This window comes from Temnothorax nylanderi, unplaced genomic scaffold (genome assembly GCF_030848795.1).
Source record: "Temnothorax nylanderi isolate EJ_2023f unplaced genomic scaffold, tnyl_v1.0 TNYL_tig0031_pilon, whole genome shotgun sequence".
NCBI classification, from domain to species: Eukaryota; Metazoa; Arthropoda; class Insecta; order Hymenoptera; family Formicidae; genus Temnothorax; species Temnothorax nylanderi.
The window spans coordinates 522,949-542,145 of NW_027249093.1; the positions used below are offsets into that span (position 1 = coordinate 522,949).

Below are 19,197 nucleotides of genomic sequence, written 5' to 3' on the forward strand. Positions count from 1 at the left end.
GTCTACAGAGAAACCCAGCTAAATTATAAAAATGGACGTTTATACATATAACAAGACTAATTTTACGTATATATTTAGTCGATATATTCTCGAGGTGGGTAAATACGTAAATGAAATTATTCCACTGGGTATGCAGCGGACCTTCCATCTTCCTGCGGCGAATAATTTACACCCTCGTCTATGATACTGAACAATGCTGTTCTAATAGAATTATAACAAAGCATGAATATCAAGATATTGATCTTGGTGGGACCTTAAGAGTGCATTCCTATTTTATATTTATTTATAAAGGTACATAAGGCTCAAAACATCACGTTCGATATCTCTATCATCTCTATCTCGAAAACGTTTATACATAGCAAGATAAATAGATGCATCCAGATAGTGCATCACGGGGATAGTGTCACCGCGAAGAAAACCATTATAGAAAATCACCGCGAAGAAAACTACTATCGAGAGTGATGAAAACTGCTGCCGGGACGCGTTTCCCTCCTTGCTGGATCTCTTTGCTACGCGCTCGCCATTTTATTCGCGTTTACGAGCCGTTTGCGAAATGCTTTTAGGGCCATCATTCGTTTTAGGACCGAGTCCCGCACTCATTTTATGTTTATGTTACTGGCATATGTGAGTCGCGTCACGATTTCCGCGAGCCCGCAGGGAGGATTGATCCACACAATCCTTTGGGCTTCTACGGATTCGAGTTTATCACTGCGGACACACACAGTAACACACTACACACACTCATAAACACACACATTTCCGACTTTGTATCTCGTAATTCGTAATTCGCGTCTGATTAGTGTTACATCATCATTTATACTCAAACGTATAACAGTCGTTGGCCATATTGTGTGAACCCAGAATTGGGATCCATTATTATTAAGAAATATTAGGTGCCATTATTATTAAGAAGAAGAAGACGATTTATCGCAAAGCGTTTTCGCAAGATAAAGATCGGCAACGTAAAAAAAGTCTTTATCGCTATGTCGCGCGATTAAAAAGGTGCGGCGAGTTGATGGAATTAGACTGGAATATCTAGCTGTTTGAGTGAAAATATCGAGACAGACAGGTATTCGTTTCCTGAGTGGCTCACAGCCTTTTTCTCGTCTCGAATTCGCGAGATCGGACGGTACCATTTCCCGGATTTCCCTATAGAAACGAAGGATGATCGGGTTGACCGTTATTGCTATGGGAGGGCCAGCTGATATCCTTGAAGTTTCCCAAGGTAGAAGGTTTTCTAGTCTCCTAGGAGAAAATCTCTCATTCCTTCCGCCTCGATATAGCAATCCTGTCGGCCCACGTGCTCAATGTTAACTCAACAGATCACTGTCAATTTTTCTCGGAATATTGATTGCCTACTTAAACCTCTAGAATTTAAATGAAGCAGATAACTATTATTCAAACACAGATAACTATTACTCAACATACACACAACTGGATACCGAATAATAATATACTGTCTCAGTAACAAATTGTAAAATGTAAGCTAGCGAAATTAAATACGCTTTCTTTTAAGGTTAATAATTATTCAGTCATAAATTCGACTACAGTTCCTTGCTTCGCCCGCGAAAATGACGCAATTGTCACAGTTTTTCAGCCAACCAGCAATAGCGGCTGGTCTTCGCGTCGACATCTACAAAGATTCAAGGGAGTAATTTACAATAATGTAAATTTTAAGGTCACCACGGAAGTTATCGGATGACAAGCGCTTTGTGCCGCGAAATGTGCCCGCGTTCGTTTCCCCTCAGCTGATTACACCTTCGGTGGAGGAACTTCCGTTTTACCCGATGCCCTACGTACATTCCCGTTGTCTCTCCCCGGGGTTACTTTATCACTCGTAATGATCGTTCCAAACTACTACGCGCGGCCAAACAACGACGGACGCGGCCGAGCGTATCGGCGCAGGGATTAATGAAACCGGCTGCGTTTGTTGGTAGCGTCGTTATTAACTGGCGCGGTGTGTGTCGTTGGTAAATGAGGTACACCCCCGCTACATGGGCCGGGTGATGATAATTAATCGCTAAAACGCGATTAATTTTCATTACAAGTCGCACCGAGCAATAATTAACGCGCCGCAAAAAATCGGTCGCCCAAATTACGAACTGGAGGATAACAAACATAACCGTTCAGCTATTTCTTAGCTAATAATTTGTTGTGTTGGCTAATAAAGTGAAAGTAAAAGAAAAAGAGAGAGAAGAGAATGGAAATTATTACTTGTACATATTACATAAAGATTTTCGCCACACCATTTTCATGAAAATTAATTATTAACAATAATGCTTGATTATTTCCTGAGCAAATGTTAAGGAAAGTCAACGGTCAGCTAATTTCCCGAAACTCCGTTCTCCAATAATGAGTTAATCAGGCCAATGCTCGGGATAGAAACATTCGGGAAGTCTCTTCATTTACGTAAAGTCACGATCACGTTAATCGGGGTCAAGCATATCGAGCGAGATTATCTGGCTTTCTTGTCTTCCTTTTTTCATATTTGCAACGCTAGTGCATTTTGTTTCGCTCATTTCCATATAAAATTACTTGACGTTATCGATCATGATCGATTCTAATCAACGAATTATAATTTGTGAATTGTAATTTACTTCCATAAAATTGACGGACCTGTAATTACATTCTCAGAATGTAAGTCGCACTCGTGGAACGCAGTTGCCCATAACACCGATATCTGTAGCCTTGAAAGATTTGTTTACGCATTTTTAGGTGTAGCTGCAGTGATAACGTTATTCTTAGTCTCGCGTTATCGGAAGCATTCGCGCGGTCTATAATCCTTTTTACGACGCCCATAATCTACGATATTGCATCCACGCGTTTTTTTTTTATGAACTGCGAAGTTACAAAAGACCGGTATGACGAACGCCGTGGCAATCGCTCGAAACCACCTCGCAGGGAAACATAACCGGCGAAATATGCGTCCGAGCGTTTTAATTTCCATTCTGCTCGTGTTCGGGATCGTTTTGTCCCGCTGGTGCGCCGACAACGCGATGGCGGTGTCGGATCCGAAAAAGACGATATACATCATAACGCATCGGCCCAAGAAGAACAAGTCCAAGCATCGTGTTATCATGATCACGGGGAAACCGGTGAAGATAACCGACATTTACTTGAAGCGCTGAGAAGGAGTTCCGAGGATTGGCCGACCATCTCGCACTGAATATCGTCCATGAAAAAACTCATCGAAGATCATAAATTGAGTGCCGAAGAAATTGAGAAGAATCTATTGAGCTTTCGAGAAGAGATCTACACGTCTCGTGCACATTGGGACTGTAATAGAATGATAACTCCAGTGACACAATGAAAGATGAAAACATAATAAAGTGTTATATAAAATTGTGTGGTCAGTTTTTATATATATAGATATAATTTCTGGCTACAAAATATTATGAAATATATTGCACTGCGTCAAATAATGGCATTAAAAAATTTTTTTTAATATTTTGGTATCTCGTTTCCAATTTGTGCGAACATATTTGAACGTGGCGGCATATTTCGCTGAAAAACATAAAATACCGTCGCTTTTACGGAGTTGGTAGGATACCTCTCTTTGCTCTCCAGTGCCTGATACTTTTACTTTTAAACGCTCCTAGTTTCCGGCACAACAATTCTCGAAGAAGGCACCGGCGCGATCGCGGGAAATCATAGGCCGGTATAAATGTGCATTCGCGCTGGACGGAGGCAACGTCTTACCTTGACCGAACACTTCCGGTTTTCCCCACGCTCCCCGGCTCCCCTGCATTGCGTAAGCAGCTCTCGCGCGATGTATTCGCGCATTTCTCTCTCGGCTACGCGAATAACCGTGCACGTAAAACGCCTTACCATTTTCGCTCATTAAGCGAAATCGGCGCGCAATTTCGCGCCTAAGAAAGTGAGTCTTCATACGGCGTTAGTGCGATCGTAAAGTATATCTATGGCACACGAACAATTGAGACGGTAGACGGTACGTGATAATCTTAATCTTCATCATAAAATTGATTACACGTGGTATTGTTTTGTGGCGCTCGATTTGTATTCATCGTTGGACATTAACGTTCTGATTTGAAAAATCGGTAATAATAACATTTGTGCTTGTCGATTTACATATTATAATTTTAATATTAATTAATAATAATCTCGAGTAATTCCTTGATCCATTTTATGTCCAGTATAGAATGGTTAAACGGTTAACCGTTTTAAAAATAAAAAATATATAATTTTTGAAATTAAACTCTATAGGGTTCTCATTTAGCTAATTAGAGCGCCGGGTAGACGCGATGAATTTGTAAAGTAATTGCTTGTAGAAAAAAACGTTACATGGGAGTTGTTTTAACAAAAAAATTTTTGATCATGAATAATACATCAATCGCGGCATAAAAGATGTGCCAGAATAATAACCGATTCAGATATGACACGTAATTTTCCGTTGTGTTGCACATCAAGACGCACGGTGCTTGTATCTATCAGATGGAGTAAATGGAAAAGATGGAAAGCGTCAAGACAGACAAATTTGTAGACCTATGTACATACATCCGGCCGGATATTTATTCATTTCCGACTATCTCGGTCCGTCCCTTTTCAGGTTGGTAATTAAATTTGGTCAATCGCTCCAGGCTGTCGAGGTGAAATTCATTAATTGACTTGCCTTTGTAATTGTGCCCATCGCAATCGCGAAGTTTGCAATCGCGGAATATTCGCCAAATAAGTCGATATCAAATGGCGCGCCGGAGTTCCACCTGCCGGCGTAAAGTACGGTAAAAACGTTCCTTCCTGTTTCCTTGCACATTCAATTTGTATAAGAATCGAAAATCGATCCGTGTTTTACGAGTCTTCGTCGCAAACGTTCAAGTTCTGCTATATGCTATATGCTATATGCGTACGTCCACTTCCCGAGATGCATGCTCGTCCTTCTCATAGACATTACACATAATTACATAAACGTACAATTAGTTAAAATAATTATTCAATTATTTTCGAAAAAGCTTCAAAAATCTTCAACAAAATGTACGAGAAAAATAAATATAAAAACATTCACACATCAAAACTTACTAAAAATTAAGTAAAGTTCAAGTTTAAATTTTAAGGTAATTTAAATAAAGTAGATTTTCTAAAAATAAAGTTTAAATAAATTTTATGATATGAGTTCAAATTCTTGAAGAAATTTAAATAAATTTGCTTACATTTGTTTCTGTTGCATATTGATAGATTTTCTTGTGCTACACGAAGTTCATTGCTCGCGGGACCTCACGCGAATTTGTTTCAGCGATTAATTCTCGTCCGGACGATCGATCCTCGCGGCAATACGGAAAATACGTCGACACGTGGAATCCGCGGTACGCGGGCGCTGCCAATCCCGTCACAGGCAGCGTGACTAAAGTTCGGCAATCTTGTGGCGAAGTCGGAACAACCGTGCGTCGCATGCCGACTCGGAATTCGCGAGGTCGCACCGCGCCGCACCGCTCCGGGCAGAAGACGCGGCGCGGATCTCTCGGTGGAATTCCGCGAGAGTTTCGAGCGTTTCCCCGAGACGTCATTTATGAATGCCACTCGAAACTTTAATCGTTTCGTCTGCCGTCGCGCAGATTACCGCTGCGAACGCGCTCGAGGGAAACGTGCGGCGCGACGCAAGATGCTGCAGATGAGGTAGACAAATGTCGTCGCGCTTTAAGTTTTCCCGAGGATCACTTCAGAGATCCTCGTAACGGCCGACCGCTGTTGCTTGCCACTTCCGAGTCAGGTAATTGAAAACCTAAGAGGGATTTTAGTACCGAGAAATAACAGATAAACAACCCTGCGTCCTACTTTAGTCGTACAATCAATTTTTACATACAGCGATGGTGCTGCGAATCCGGGTATTTGCATGATTCGCGCCCGGAACCAAGCCGCGTTATTACGTGATTCGTGATTTTTTATTACGGATGAGAGGTTCGGGAGCTCATGAATATTCGAGGAAACAGCCGCCGTCTAATCACTGTGGATCGAAAAATAGCATGGTACGGGGTCGAGAGCCGACTGCGAAACGCCGGGGCACTAATCGTCCCGTCTAATCCGATGCTAATATACGACCGTGGAGCGCCGCCAAGAAATCTGCAAGTCGTAGCAGGCTATGTTCGAAGCGATCCCTTAGTCGCGTCCTTGAGTCTCGGAACGAGCAAAATCTCTTCGGCTGTTATAGCTGGGATCCTGTCCGTAAACTTTGTTTTCTTCGTCCTCCGAGATGCCTGACGTTCGAGGGAGCGAAGAAAATGGATGTTCGTAACGATAACGTAAATGCCTTACAATGCTTCGACCTCGGTCCTTGCACCGTCCGTTTACGTGTTTGGTTTGCGTGCAACCGTACCTTGTTAAAGTTTCGTGCGTGCGTTCGAGATGGCGGCGCGGAGCTTGACTAGTTAATTTGTATACCCGAATTGCCCGAATTAATCACATCGCCCAGGATATTCGTCAAGCTAGTCAAAACGGACTAAAATAACAATTGAACCACTATGCACGATCAATTAACGGGAACACAGCATAAAATGAAATAATCTTTTCAGGAAATAAATTTAATAAATTTAATTTTAAATAAACAAAATGGAGCGATTTAAACGATTATGAAAGAAGTAGGAAACAACGAGCATGATTTGAAAAAACAGAGGGGTAAAATAATTACTGAATGATTGTTTAAATGAAGTAAATACGCATTAATAAAAAATAAATGTGGAATTTACGAATTTATTTACAATCACAGAGCAGCATTGAGAGTTGCATATGCATTCCATATTGATATCATTAAAAGATTTAATATATTAATAATTATCACACATGATTTTTTGCAAACTCGAAAAAGTATCCATAAAACTCTTTCTGCTTAAAACTGTGTAATACATCTACAAAGTCTGATTGATTTTTCCCGGAACATCTAGCAGGAACCTTCCGTGACTAGAAAAGGATCGCGCGAAGTTGAATAATATTACGACCTATATTTTCCGACGGTTTCAAAAAGTGCAAGCATTCTTAAGCCCGTTCTGCAATAAGTCATATGTTGGTATAGGATATTGTTAGTCGTTTATCGTATGTCGGATTTTAATACGACAATCATATTGACAAATTCAATAACTATTTCCATCAATATTCATGATGCAAATGAAATAAACGAAGGTTCATTACTTTCATTAGTCGTCGCTCTTTTCATTAATCATAAGCTATATGGGGGTTAATCTTTTGTTGCGATACCAATATCCGACTTATTATAATTTTTTTACGACAAACGACAGCAGAGTCGCATACATCCAGCATCCGACACCGACGTACGACTTATTGTAAAACGGGCTTTAGCAAATGGGAGTCCTGGAGTCACGTTCTTAGCAGTTCGCGCAGGAAGTTCCTTAGAAATTCTTTTCATTACGTGGCTGTATAATACTGCGGTAAATTTTCGCATTGCAAGTTGAAGTTCATCCAATCGACCTGGAAACCCAACGAAAGCGCAAGGTGAGCAATATCGCAACGTGTAAGACGTGCAGCTCGGTACGTTTCCCATCTCCCTAGTGTGATACATTATATCGTCAAGAGGATACTCAAGAAGCTTGCATTATCGATCAAATATTCCGCGGATGAATTTAGAAGTCAGACATATTTTGCGTAACATATTCTCGCTTATGCGCTAAAGTTCGCTCCGTTTTACGGTTATACACAACGTGTACTATAAAATTTCTCTTCGACAAAAATCTCCGATGTAAATATAGTAAAGCGTGCAATGCTTATGCACACTAATGTATAACATGCATCATGATTTTTTCCCCATAAAACATGAATCGTACTGTTGGATTATAAATGAAGGAAAATAAGTGAACTAAAAATATCAGTATACATTCAGCTCTTGCAGAAAACGTTATGGTGTTGTCGACGTTTGCAGCAGAATTAGTTTCCCCCCCCCCCCCAAGAAAAGTAAGAGAAAGACGTATCAATTAACCCTTCTGCACAAAAATAGATTTAAAAATTCTTAAAAGCAAAAACCAATTTTTTAAAGGAAATATTAAGAGATGTAAGATGTATGTATATCTATTGATAGTTTATGCGAGATGTGTAGTAATTATATTGCAGCATATTATATTACATGAATTACATGTAACATTATATTATATTATATTACATTTTTTATATCATTTATACAATTATACTGTCTATGAAAATAACGAAATTCATCAACAAAATCTTCCTTATCTCGCTGCAGAAAAATTTTGTTTTAATTAAAACTTGATTTGGCCACTAATTTCCAAACCATTTAACATTGAAATTAAAAAATTGTTATTTAATATTTAAAATTAAAAATTAGATATGCAAGAATAAATTATTTGTATTTAAATACGTATACCATACTGAACAATTATAACGAATTTATAATTGCCGAGATTGCAAATGCAAAACTGTATTCTCTTTTTGTTGTGAAAAAGAATTAATGTTGCTTACACGTAGATTAATTTATTATAAACATTGATTTTTTAAACACCAAAACATTTATCACAAAAAGACTGAAAAATTATCAAATTTTGAAAGGGTGTTTCTCCTTTAAATCTTTTGTTGGCAGTTGGCACTTCTAAACACGAAAAAAAACGTATTATAGATTAACACTCTCTCTACAAATCTGTGTCAGTTTAAAAAATATGTGCTATATCTAAATATGTTCCTCTATAACGTATTATTCGCATCCACTTACTTATCATCAGTTACGAGAATCGCAAAATCGGAAATATGAAATGCTAGGTTCGTAACATTGCAAAGAAGAACTACCGTGGAGATCGCGAGCTGCACGACACAATAAACAGTTTATGGAGATCACAAAATATGAATAAAAGTGCAAGTTCTTTCTATCGTAAGGTTCTTCGATTCGGAATAATCGAATTATTTACCTCGACAGTAAGGTAGTATTAATTTCGAAATACGATAAATTTACTGGTTAAGAATATAAATTACTGCGATGCATTTAAAAAGTTCCTTAGATAAACCTCCGTAGGCTTGCCTTGAAAAAAGATTTCTCAACGTAACAGTGAGCTGAGGTACCTTTAACAAATCGTTAAGAGACCTACTTTCGCGTAGATCTCGCGGGAGCCCGAGTTCGGAAGCAATTATAACCGCTGGCTGGCGTAGTTTTTCTTTGTGAAATAGAAATTGTCGAGGTTTCGCTTCTTCTCGGGAGATGATACGATTCTCGAATGGCAAAACGTGCGCGCACGGCGACAAGGACGACAGATGGAGGTGAGTTTTGGATTACAATGCATTTATTCGTGTATGTAGAATTCCTATATGCTCGACGCGCATATAGAAGAAGCCTCGTATTTCCGTGCCAGCGGACCGGAGACGCGGACGAAGACGCATGGAATCTATCTCTCGATCTCTTGATCGCGATACGAATTTTACCGAGCGTGAGATACGCGAGTCTTTCCTACGCGCGGGGCGAAGACGAGGAAAAGAAATCTGTTCCGCGTCTGTGACGCGGCCAATAGCTCTCTCTAGGATCTCCACGAGTGCGAGCGCGAATATAATATGATGCGATCTAGCCTGCACGAGTATACGCGCCGGGAACCTTCCCCTTTAATATAATCGTCATGTCCAAATGCAGCTGCGCAATTCGCACGCAGCATCCTTGTACCGTATGCGACGTACATGTGCGTCACTAAAAGGATAGGGAAATGCGCATACATTCTGAAAATATAGACTCGTGAAAGTTGAGCAATTCGCGATGCAATATTTTTTGCGCTCTAAGTGCATGGTAGAAGGTATTGTGAACGTTTCTGAAGACACGTGATACTCGATCTCCATTTTACGGCGGCTGAGAAGGCGCCTCTTAATAATCAAACTGTTACATATACCTCGCGTATTCGGAATAAAAGGAAATTGCTTTGAAAATGTTAAACTGTTTGAATATCATGAAGGAAATTGATCTGAGAAGTAGTCTCGGTTACAGAAGAAAACTTTAGACATCTTTGAGATAAAATATTGGCTTTAAATTGGGACATATGCAAGATCGAAAAACCGATTTTTTTTTAGAAAATAAAATTAGCTTTAAATTGGGACATATATGCAAGATCGAAAAACCGACCAAAAAAATCTTGTGTCAGATAATTAAGGAAGTAAATTCCACGAGTAAAAATTAGCTTCGAAAAAGTAAAAAAATATATGAAATCTGTAAAAATATTAAAAATATATATCATTAATATCATGCTTTCTTAAAAAATAAAATGAGGAAATATCTTCTCTTTCTTTTGGGGAGAAGAGGAAACTCGAGGAAGGCGGTTTAAAGTATTTTTGTATTGTACGGACATTCAGGCAGATACAAATCGCCCTTCGTAGACAATTTCACCGAACCAACGTGAAACTTCTTGCTAAAGTGGCTGTGCGTTTAGGTGAGAGTTTACAACGGTAAGTTTCGAGACGTCCCGTTGTCCTTGCCGTCGTTTAAAAACGACACGTCGGGCTGATAGATGTCGGATAAGTACGTGTCGCTATTTTATCATCGGCCATCTCGCCCGTAATTCAATTTCTTTCCGGGCTCTTTTATTTATACTCTTTATCACGCTCGGATGAAGATATAAAGAATATTCAGCGGCATTAATTGATAGAGGAAAACGATTCCCTCACTTAACGCCTATCATTTGCATCGGGCTTTTTCTCATCTTACGATAAAACGCTCGCGAGTGGCAGGCTGTTAAAGTGGCATAAAACTGGCAACGAGCTCTGAGATCGCACGTCGATTGCAAGATTAAGAGGTTGATCTTTTGCTACATTTTTCACGAAGGACATCCCGCACGTCATGCAACATGGATATAATCGAAACGCGACGCTACGCTACGCGCAATGGTAATGGTAGTGATAAAATTATCCACGAGCATTGGTACCGAGCATTATGAATCTTGAATGATACCGTAATGTTGGGAGAATTAATTTGATCCCTTAGCTTCGTTCGAGTATTATCAACGGTCGGAGAGGCGGAATACTCTGTGTTTAAATTATTAACGCTCCAATTATTTAGAATGTAGGATTATTTGTGTAAACGCATTACGCCATTTGCGATATTAATAAACGCGACGCTGGAACCGTGAAATTATCATAAATCCCGATTTCGCGTCTTCAAAGGGCCCAACGAGCGTCGCGCAATCCGCCCCGCCAAGCTGCAATTATTCCGGAGATATATAATTATTCTCGAAAACGTTACGTGCTCGTGGCACAAGCGGATTTTCTATTCTCCACTCTTTGCCGTATCACTCGGACCGCAATACTCGCGGCCGCAGCCTCCTCCCGTCGCCTATACACCGCGTTTCTATTCTACTTTTTCCTCTATCACCCGGACTCCCTTTTATCACGACGGTAGCCACGTACTGGATGATGTAGGTACTCGAAAACTGTCGCACGGGATCCGCGCCTATCGCGTCTGTCGTGTGCGAACGTCGACCTCGGGTTGCCACGCGAGTTACATCGTTATATGTTGCGGCCCGCCAGGATATTCCGCCTTTAAAAGCTTAAGGGAGAGAGAGAATGTGATAGTTACGAAATAAAGTATAAAACTATCTTATATTCCCTTTTTTCATCACTATATAGATCAACTTATTCAAATAATTTTTCTTTATTCTTTTTCATATGATCGGTTATATTTTGAACAATGCCTTTTTTTAAACAAGCTTTTTCTGAACTTTAATTATGGTTTGAAAAAGTCAATCTTTTTTTGCAACTTTGATCGCTTTTTATAAAATTATAGGTTTTTTTTAATTGATTGATATATCAAATCATAAACCATTCATTTTTGAAGAGATTAAAAACAGAAAAATTAGTCGAGTGTGTAAGTAAAAAGATAATTGACATTTTAGTTATTTTCAAATTTTTTTTTTTTTAATCGATCGAGGAAATGACGTGAACGATATTCGAAGTGCCTGCATCTCGTATCGAGAAAAATTTCGCCGCGATATTTCTCCCGCGTTATATTTCGCCGCGATTTGTTCACGGCTTCTGGTCCTGACTGGCTGGATGCGTTTCTTGCTCGTGCTTGACATGCAGCTTGCCTGCATCGACATTCGCCCGCGTAAGCCGCCACGGAAATCGTAGGTATATCCGCGGATCGATCAGAGTAATCGCCTTTTCTGGAGCTCGACCGGCCGGATCCATGAATGCGGGCCGCGAATTTGCAACAGCGCCCGCCGCGCCGGCACGTGATGGACATCTCCCGATGCGAGACGCTATACGAAAAACTGCACGTTCGCTATACGTTCCCATCTGCGTCACTTGTCACAAGGAACGTAATGTGGAATTGGGTAGAAAAACTGGGGCATTATAGATGATCGTGGAAAGGAGAAGGAATGATCGTGTATTTATAACGCGTGCTAAATTAGAAAAATCATTCTTTTGATTTCAGTAAATATCAAGACGATTTCAACATATAAGACGTCCCTGATATCGCATCGAGAGCTCGCATTAGGCCGACGCATAAGGATGTTTGATACATGTATTTTTCCCCGAGATTCATCGCTCATTCGCTATTCCCTTTATTTATTCTGTCGGATGAAATAGTTTTCTATTTCCGCGCATCTCGGTTCGTGCGTTAGGTCGCTACTCCGGCTACAACGGCGCCATAAATTATTGATGAACAATATCTTGAGATCCCGTTCCCTCCGCATTCTCCTGCGACCTTCCGCGAGCGACTCCACGTCGGATCGCGGGAATAAATCCATCCCTTTTTCGAGCCGTCGCGATACGCGCGCACGTAGAGAAAAGTTACGTTCGCCGACCTCGCGTTTGGAGAAATTCTAAACGGAGTATGGTTCTCCGACTGGGGGGGGGAACTTTCGCGACTTTGGTCGCGGAAGATTCCCAGAACGCGACGATTTCAGCCCTCCGACGCCCTGGGCGCGCTCCTTTCTTTTCCTTCTCCCGAATTCGGAGGGAAATTGGGAATCTCATTTGCCCTTCATCCTGCGCTTCGCCGCGCTCGGCATGCTCCCCGAACTTTCGCAAATAAATACGGGTACCACGCACGAGGGCTGAGCCGGGAAATTGGAATGAAAAATACGAGAGCAGAAGTATCTGACGAAGAGACTTCGATATCGCGTAAAAGCACACAGAGGAAATTAGGGTAATGTTAGTCTTTTTTTTTTTTCGAAAAATCCAATTTATTTTAAGTTTTTTATGTCAAGATATAATGTACCTGTAATTAGCAATTATGAGGTTTATATTTGGTTCTTGTATACGTTGACGTTTAAATAGGTATACAAATATCAAATGAAATATTTCACATTGTCAGGTCACAGAGAATGTATAAGATGTAGGATCAAAGAATTTGTAAACGGAAGAGAACGCAGGAAAATTGGCATATAGAGATGTTTACTTGAAGTTTAACGAATCAACAAACGTTTAAACTGTATTTAGAAATGAAGTGAGCGTTCAGTAATAAAATACAGAGATTTAGTTGCATGCTCGTGCGCCCGTTCCCACGTACCCGAAGTAATCCAGGCAGAATTCGGTGTGCTAAGCTGAAGGAGAGGATCTTCTCCTCTCCCACGTCGGTAAGATAAGAACAGGTATTACGACGTTGTTAGGCCAACAACGCAGACGAGAGAGAACTTTGTAAGACTCTTCTTTTATCAGCGTGTTCCGTTCGGGTCTTCTTCAGTCTTTCTTCCGCGATTTCATTTCTACTTTTAAAAGTTTCCTGATGTCCCTCTCCCAGGTGTTCTGCCCTTTCGTATCGTTCAAAAGTTCGTCGGTTAATTAACAGTCACGCTTAACAACAGATAAAACAATAACGAACATTTGCGACTCGTAGAAACTTCAATTTTACGCATTTATAGTATTCGTGTATTTCAGCGAATGTTACAAATTGTTTTTCTCAACCGCTATTGCGGCGTCCGTTTCCACGTTGGATGCGCCCAATGCGCACAACATTCCAAATTTTCTTTGTAAAATATGCCAGGATTATATAGCTACCTGTATGACGAAATAAAAATGGAACGAGAGGAATGTAGCTGTAGCGAGAACTTTTGCAAAAAGCAGCCTTTTAACCTTTTTAACCGTACCATGAAAATTTATGACCGCGCAATGCTATCATTAAATTATACAGGGAGCGTACAATCCCGCTGTTGAAACATTTATCAAACTTTAGTTTAGCTAACAGCCATCGAGCAATTTCCCTTGTAACCATAATGAAGCGAATACCGCTTCAAATTTAAATCCACAATAATGGTTCGCGAAGTCAATTCAATGGGCGAAGGCTTCGAAGTTGTCCTCCATGAATTTTATTGTCGAGACGATTATAACTTTGTCATCACCTGCGACATTTATGGATACCGTGACGGTACATCGTGGCACGTTAACTCGACCGGCAACGTTAAATTTGTACGGCTCTCTCGCCGTGGTGAGCGTCGCGTAAGTGTTTGTTTTCGAAAATCTCGTTAACCGTCGTGAGCGCGATGACATCGCCTTTATGTTTGTCTTAAGCCCCTTAGAAACCCGCGGAACGTCGACTTAATGATACCGTGGAGCTGAATTTCATCCCTTGTGCGGAGATTAGCGTTTCCCCCTGTGCCGTGTCGCACAATACGGACAACTTTGCCGCGGAAACCGACGCTGTCGTTCAACAATTATTCCGTCAATTATTCGATATTATTTATCGCACGCACTCGCGCGCGCGCTCAACGTGAATTTTACGAGCGCTTGAAAGTTGCAGTGCGCATAGTGCATGCACGAGCGAACTTTGATATTCTCTTGTAGCTTCACTCGTTATCTGACTAACGGATGAGGTAAGACTGCTCCCGCTGCACCGGCGTTGCTTCGCATCGGAATAAAGAGAGGCTTCGGAACTACCTGAGGAAATAATTAATAAACAATGGCCGTCTTATTAATATTATTGAGATACTGAAGTCGCTCGTTAGACATCTCCCCTCGTCAGACATTTAATGAATCTGGATCCTCTCCGTTGCGATGTAAACCTCTTTCAGAGGCTTCTCGCTCCTTTGTTCTTCGGATTCGCGGTACTTTGACGAGAAGCGCTTCGGGACTTAAAACTCCGACGTCTCGTCGAGTGATGACTCGACAAAGTGGAAATTTATATCGCGGTCATTTTCGTAGCGGCGAAAGGAGCACGAATCTACGAGGATTCGATTCTGCTCTCGTATTCCGAATCATGCCGAAATTGGGGGATTTTCGAGTCGACGACGCTGTGCTAGGGGGCGAAACACGCTAGAAGTTCGTTGCACTCACATACTTGGAGTGTTTCTGGTTCCTGGTATAGTTCGCGCGCCCTTCTGACCATTCTCACGACGGCTGCCGTGTCGTCACTTGGACCAGAAGTTTCCTGATCTCCAGCGGTTCTCATTGAAATTCTGAACACACTTCGCACACATGCGCGCCACGCGAATAGCCTGCCCTTCCGCTCTCTCTCTCTCTCTCTCTCTCTCTCTCTCTCTCTCTCTCTCTCGCTCTGCCCGAGACATCGAGTTTCAATATTTCCTCAAGAAGTTATTTGAATGGCTACCGATCTCTCCCGACTATTCGCGGCAATAAAACTGGCCAATATTTAACGAAGCATGATGGTGCAATACGAGAACAAAATAATACACATTTCTTCGTATTTCCTCTAGTTTCTTGAAATATAAACGTGAAGGATATAAATGAATACGAAAAGAGAAAAACGTAGTAGCTTCTTCTGTTATAGTTCATGACTTATTTCTCTGCTTGTTATTTATCTGAAAATCATAGATGATATTAACTTAAATAATTATTCAAAACATATTAAGACGATATTGGAACGATAAACGTTTGGTATTAGGTATAAGAAAAAGATATATTTGATCGTAGTATATAGGCAGTAAATTTGAAAATGTCTTATCACATTAATTTCTTGGGTTAAAAATTGGCCTTTTGCGGAACTAATTCACGTAGATTGCCATTTCCGAGCAACTTGCGGCATGTCGACCGGAGAACGTTCGTAATTTCATTTCGGTGAGCGAGCGGACGCCGGAGTTCGCAATTGATGACCTGGATGGCGTTTGTCCCGTGATGTGAGAACAAAAGCCGGATTAATGACAGGTAGACGATAGCCGAGGCGATCTCGAACTGTAACAAAATCCAAAGCTGCAGGTAGGAATAAAACGATAAGAACCTGATTGTTTGACATTTGTATTTCAAGTTTGACAATCTTTTAACAAGCAAGCTGTTTTACCTGCCGTCCCTATACAAAGTCACTCGTTCAAATGTAAATACGTCGCTTCTCTCGACCTTCGGTGACAATAGCGAGGAAAAACTCTACCTGCCTAGATATGTATTCCCTTGAATTTCTCTTAACAAGTGTAACGGCGCCAGTCCCACGTCTTTTACGAAATAGTTATCGAGTTTTTGTCATTCTTTCATTATCTTGTCTTAAAAAATAAAATTTGTACGTGATACTGTTCAATTTATTTTAATACATTAATTAAGTTAATATATTAGTAATTAAAAATTGGATATGAAGAAATATTTTACTACGCAATAATAATAATTTGGTATCGCACGGTCTTCGAATTGAATGAGAGAACGCGGAATTAACTCCAGATGAAGGAAGATTATATATAGCTTAAAAGGAACCGCTGGAGCATTAATGGCGGTTGAATTATTTTCGCCTGTCGTAAGTATGTCTCTCGCCGAGAGATTTCTCTTTGACGAGATACGGATCGCGCGATAAGTCATGACGAATTCTCTCTGAATTGCGTGGCTAGTCATGTTATTTGCGATAAGATCGCACTTACCGCGACCGAAGACTTTTCGGGGAATTACGGCTAACAATTTCAACTAGTTGCCTTCGAGAGAGAGCGTCGAGAAGCTGGAAAAACGGCGAGAGACTTGAGCTAAAAGGCACGGGACGTGACGGGAAAGTTCAATCGAGGGATTCCGGAGGAATTGCATACGCGGGACCCGGTGCTTAAGTGTAACGAATGTTACGTCAAAATCCGCATGAAATAACGCCGCCCCAGTTGCCCCACGCGACGACGGAATTTCGCGACGCCGTTTTCCGCACCCTAGAATCTTGTTACTCGCGTTCCGGTGTGTCCTCTCGTCGGCGTAAACCCGGAAATACCGCGAAATGAAGTTTCTTCTCAGGATGCGCGGCTCCGTGCAATATTTTGAGCGTCTCTTAATCTCGCTCTCCGTAATTTGCTTTTTATACGACCGAGATGCAGACGACAAGATCGTCTCGCTTCTAATCCGGCGTTGCACATCTGCAAGCATCCTGACAATTTTATCCTTCGTCTTTTCTTTATGTCTACGAGACTAATTATTCGAATAATATAAAAAAGACAAGTGTCGTCGATTAAGTTAAATGAAGGCTGTAATTTTATCGCTAATGATTATATGCTCGAGATAATTTAAACGACTGGAAGTTTGAAGTCAAAGTTTAACGACACTTTTGCAGCTTGTCGTCTCACCTATGGTGATTAGAAGTCTCTTTTAATCACATAAATTAATTACGTAAATGTACTGCTTTGTATATATATACATATATCTGCTGATATAGAAAACGTAATACGCTAAGCCAGCTGAGTTTCCGTGCGAGCTGCGCCGGTTGTCATCAGAGACGGATTGTGGGGAAGAGACAATGAAAGAAAGACGGTAACCCACAGGCGGAACGGTGCGTTTACTAGGCTCCCTAAACACTGTGCTCTTGAGAGACGGTGGAATGAATGATGCACACACTTGCGAAACGCAACGAAACGGTGCGTTTACGAGACGACGGAAGGTTGCACTTATGGCTGGCGGCGAGACGGTTCTGCCAAGAACAGTGATGTATCTAGGTTTAAATTCGTAACATATAGAATCAAGAATCTCCGGTGTTAGGGAAAAGAAAAAAACGTCTTCTTAGTCAAAGTTTGAAAAAGAATACGAGAGTATAGATCCCCGGAAGGAAAAAACGGAACGAGAAAAAAGTATTCACTGTGGGTTAATTATCGTAACATTAAGATGAGTGAAAACGAGGAGTTTCGATTGTGATTTAAATACATATAGGCTTTATAAGGGCGCCAGAACGTATAAATCCGCTACTGGCAAGAAACGGTAAAAGGATACGTTTGAGAGAGAGATGAGACAAAGATACGCTTGGGAGAGACGGCAAAGCAACGCACAGTGGAAGGATGCATTTACTAGCGACAGAGACGGATTTTATAATTTCCTTCTTTACCTATACAATGATTTTAATAAAATACTATCTTCTCTGAAAGATTAAAAAGTATCCTGTAAAAGTTTCGCATTGAAAACTATGAACGATGGTATCGTAACACAGTAAAAAGCTTGCTTGTTAAACTGATTAAATTAATTTTTAATTTATACTGATTTCGATTTTGTCGATCTGATTTCGACGTGCAAATTTTAAATAGTTTAATCGGGATTATATTAATTAAATTGATATTAAATTGTATTCCCTTACTTCGAGAGAAAGGGAATTACACTACAAAGGAAAATCACAGGACACCTAATAACAACAAATGACAAATTTAATTAAATGCTATACACTATTAAATTCATAGTATCAAATTACACTCAATTTGAGCCATTTTTAACCGTTTCTATATAATCGTCGCCATTGTTCCTATTTAATAATGTCATTAATTTAATTGAAACAATGTATAAATTTAACTAAACCAATGGAGTTAAAATGAATACTGTTTATATGTTAAAATAATAAATTTCGACGCACATGGTAGTTAAAAATAACAAAGTGTTATTTAACTCAAGGTATTGATTTAAATTTCATCCTTTAACATTTAACAATGTACTTACTCGACGTACATTACCTTAGAAATTAAAGAACTTATTTTTGTTGTACAAATTCTGGTAAACGATATCGTCGATTTGGACATCTCGCGCGCACATTGAGGCTTACGTAACGTATGTTTTTATTTCGAATCGTGTAAAATAGCACTTGGGGCAGGTAGCTCGGCCGACGTAGGGCGACGTGCTCGTAAGAGCTATAGGGGCGAGACGGAACGCAATGTTGCTTGTCGACGGCGGACGGCGGCGGATGAAAGACGGGACGGGAAAGGGTCGGTCGGAGAGGTGTGCGACGGGAAGTGGGGGCAGAGCGGCCACGGAGCGTGGCTGCTCATCAGTTCGCCCGGAAACGCGGCGCTGGAAGGATGCGTGTCGCTTCTTGCGAACGTTCCGTACACGTGGCCGCGAACGTCGTTCCTTCTTTCCTCGCGTCGACGCCTTCCGGTAGAA

General features: G+C 40.7%; 1 protein-coding gene across 9 annotated transcripts in view; it reads left to right on the forward strand.

The window, feature by feature from the left end:
- The window catches only part of LOC139770608 (uncharacterized), a 131,226-nt gene that overhangs the window by 20,274 nt on the left and 91,755 nt on the right, over positions 1-19,197 (forward strand). For 6 of the 9 annotated variants that reach the window (XR_011717789.1, XM_071702656.1, XM_071702657.1 and 3 more), the window contains exon 1: positions 19,099-19,191. The exons of the other annotated variants lie outside the window; for them this stretch is intronic. The gene's annotated coding sequence lies outside the window, so the exon portion shown is untranslated. Of the gene's footprint in view, positions 1-19,098; positions 19,192-19,197 lie in introns of those variants that run through there. 9 annotated transcript variants of the gene reach the window in all.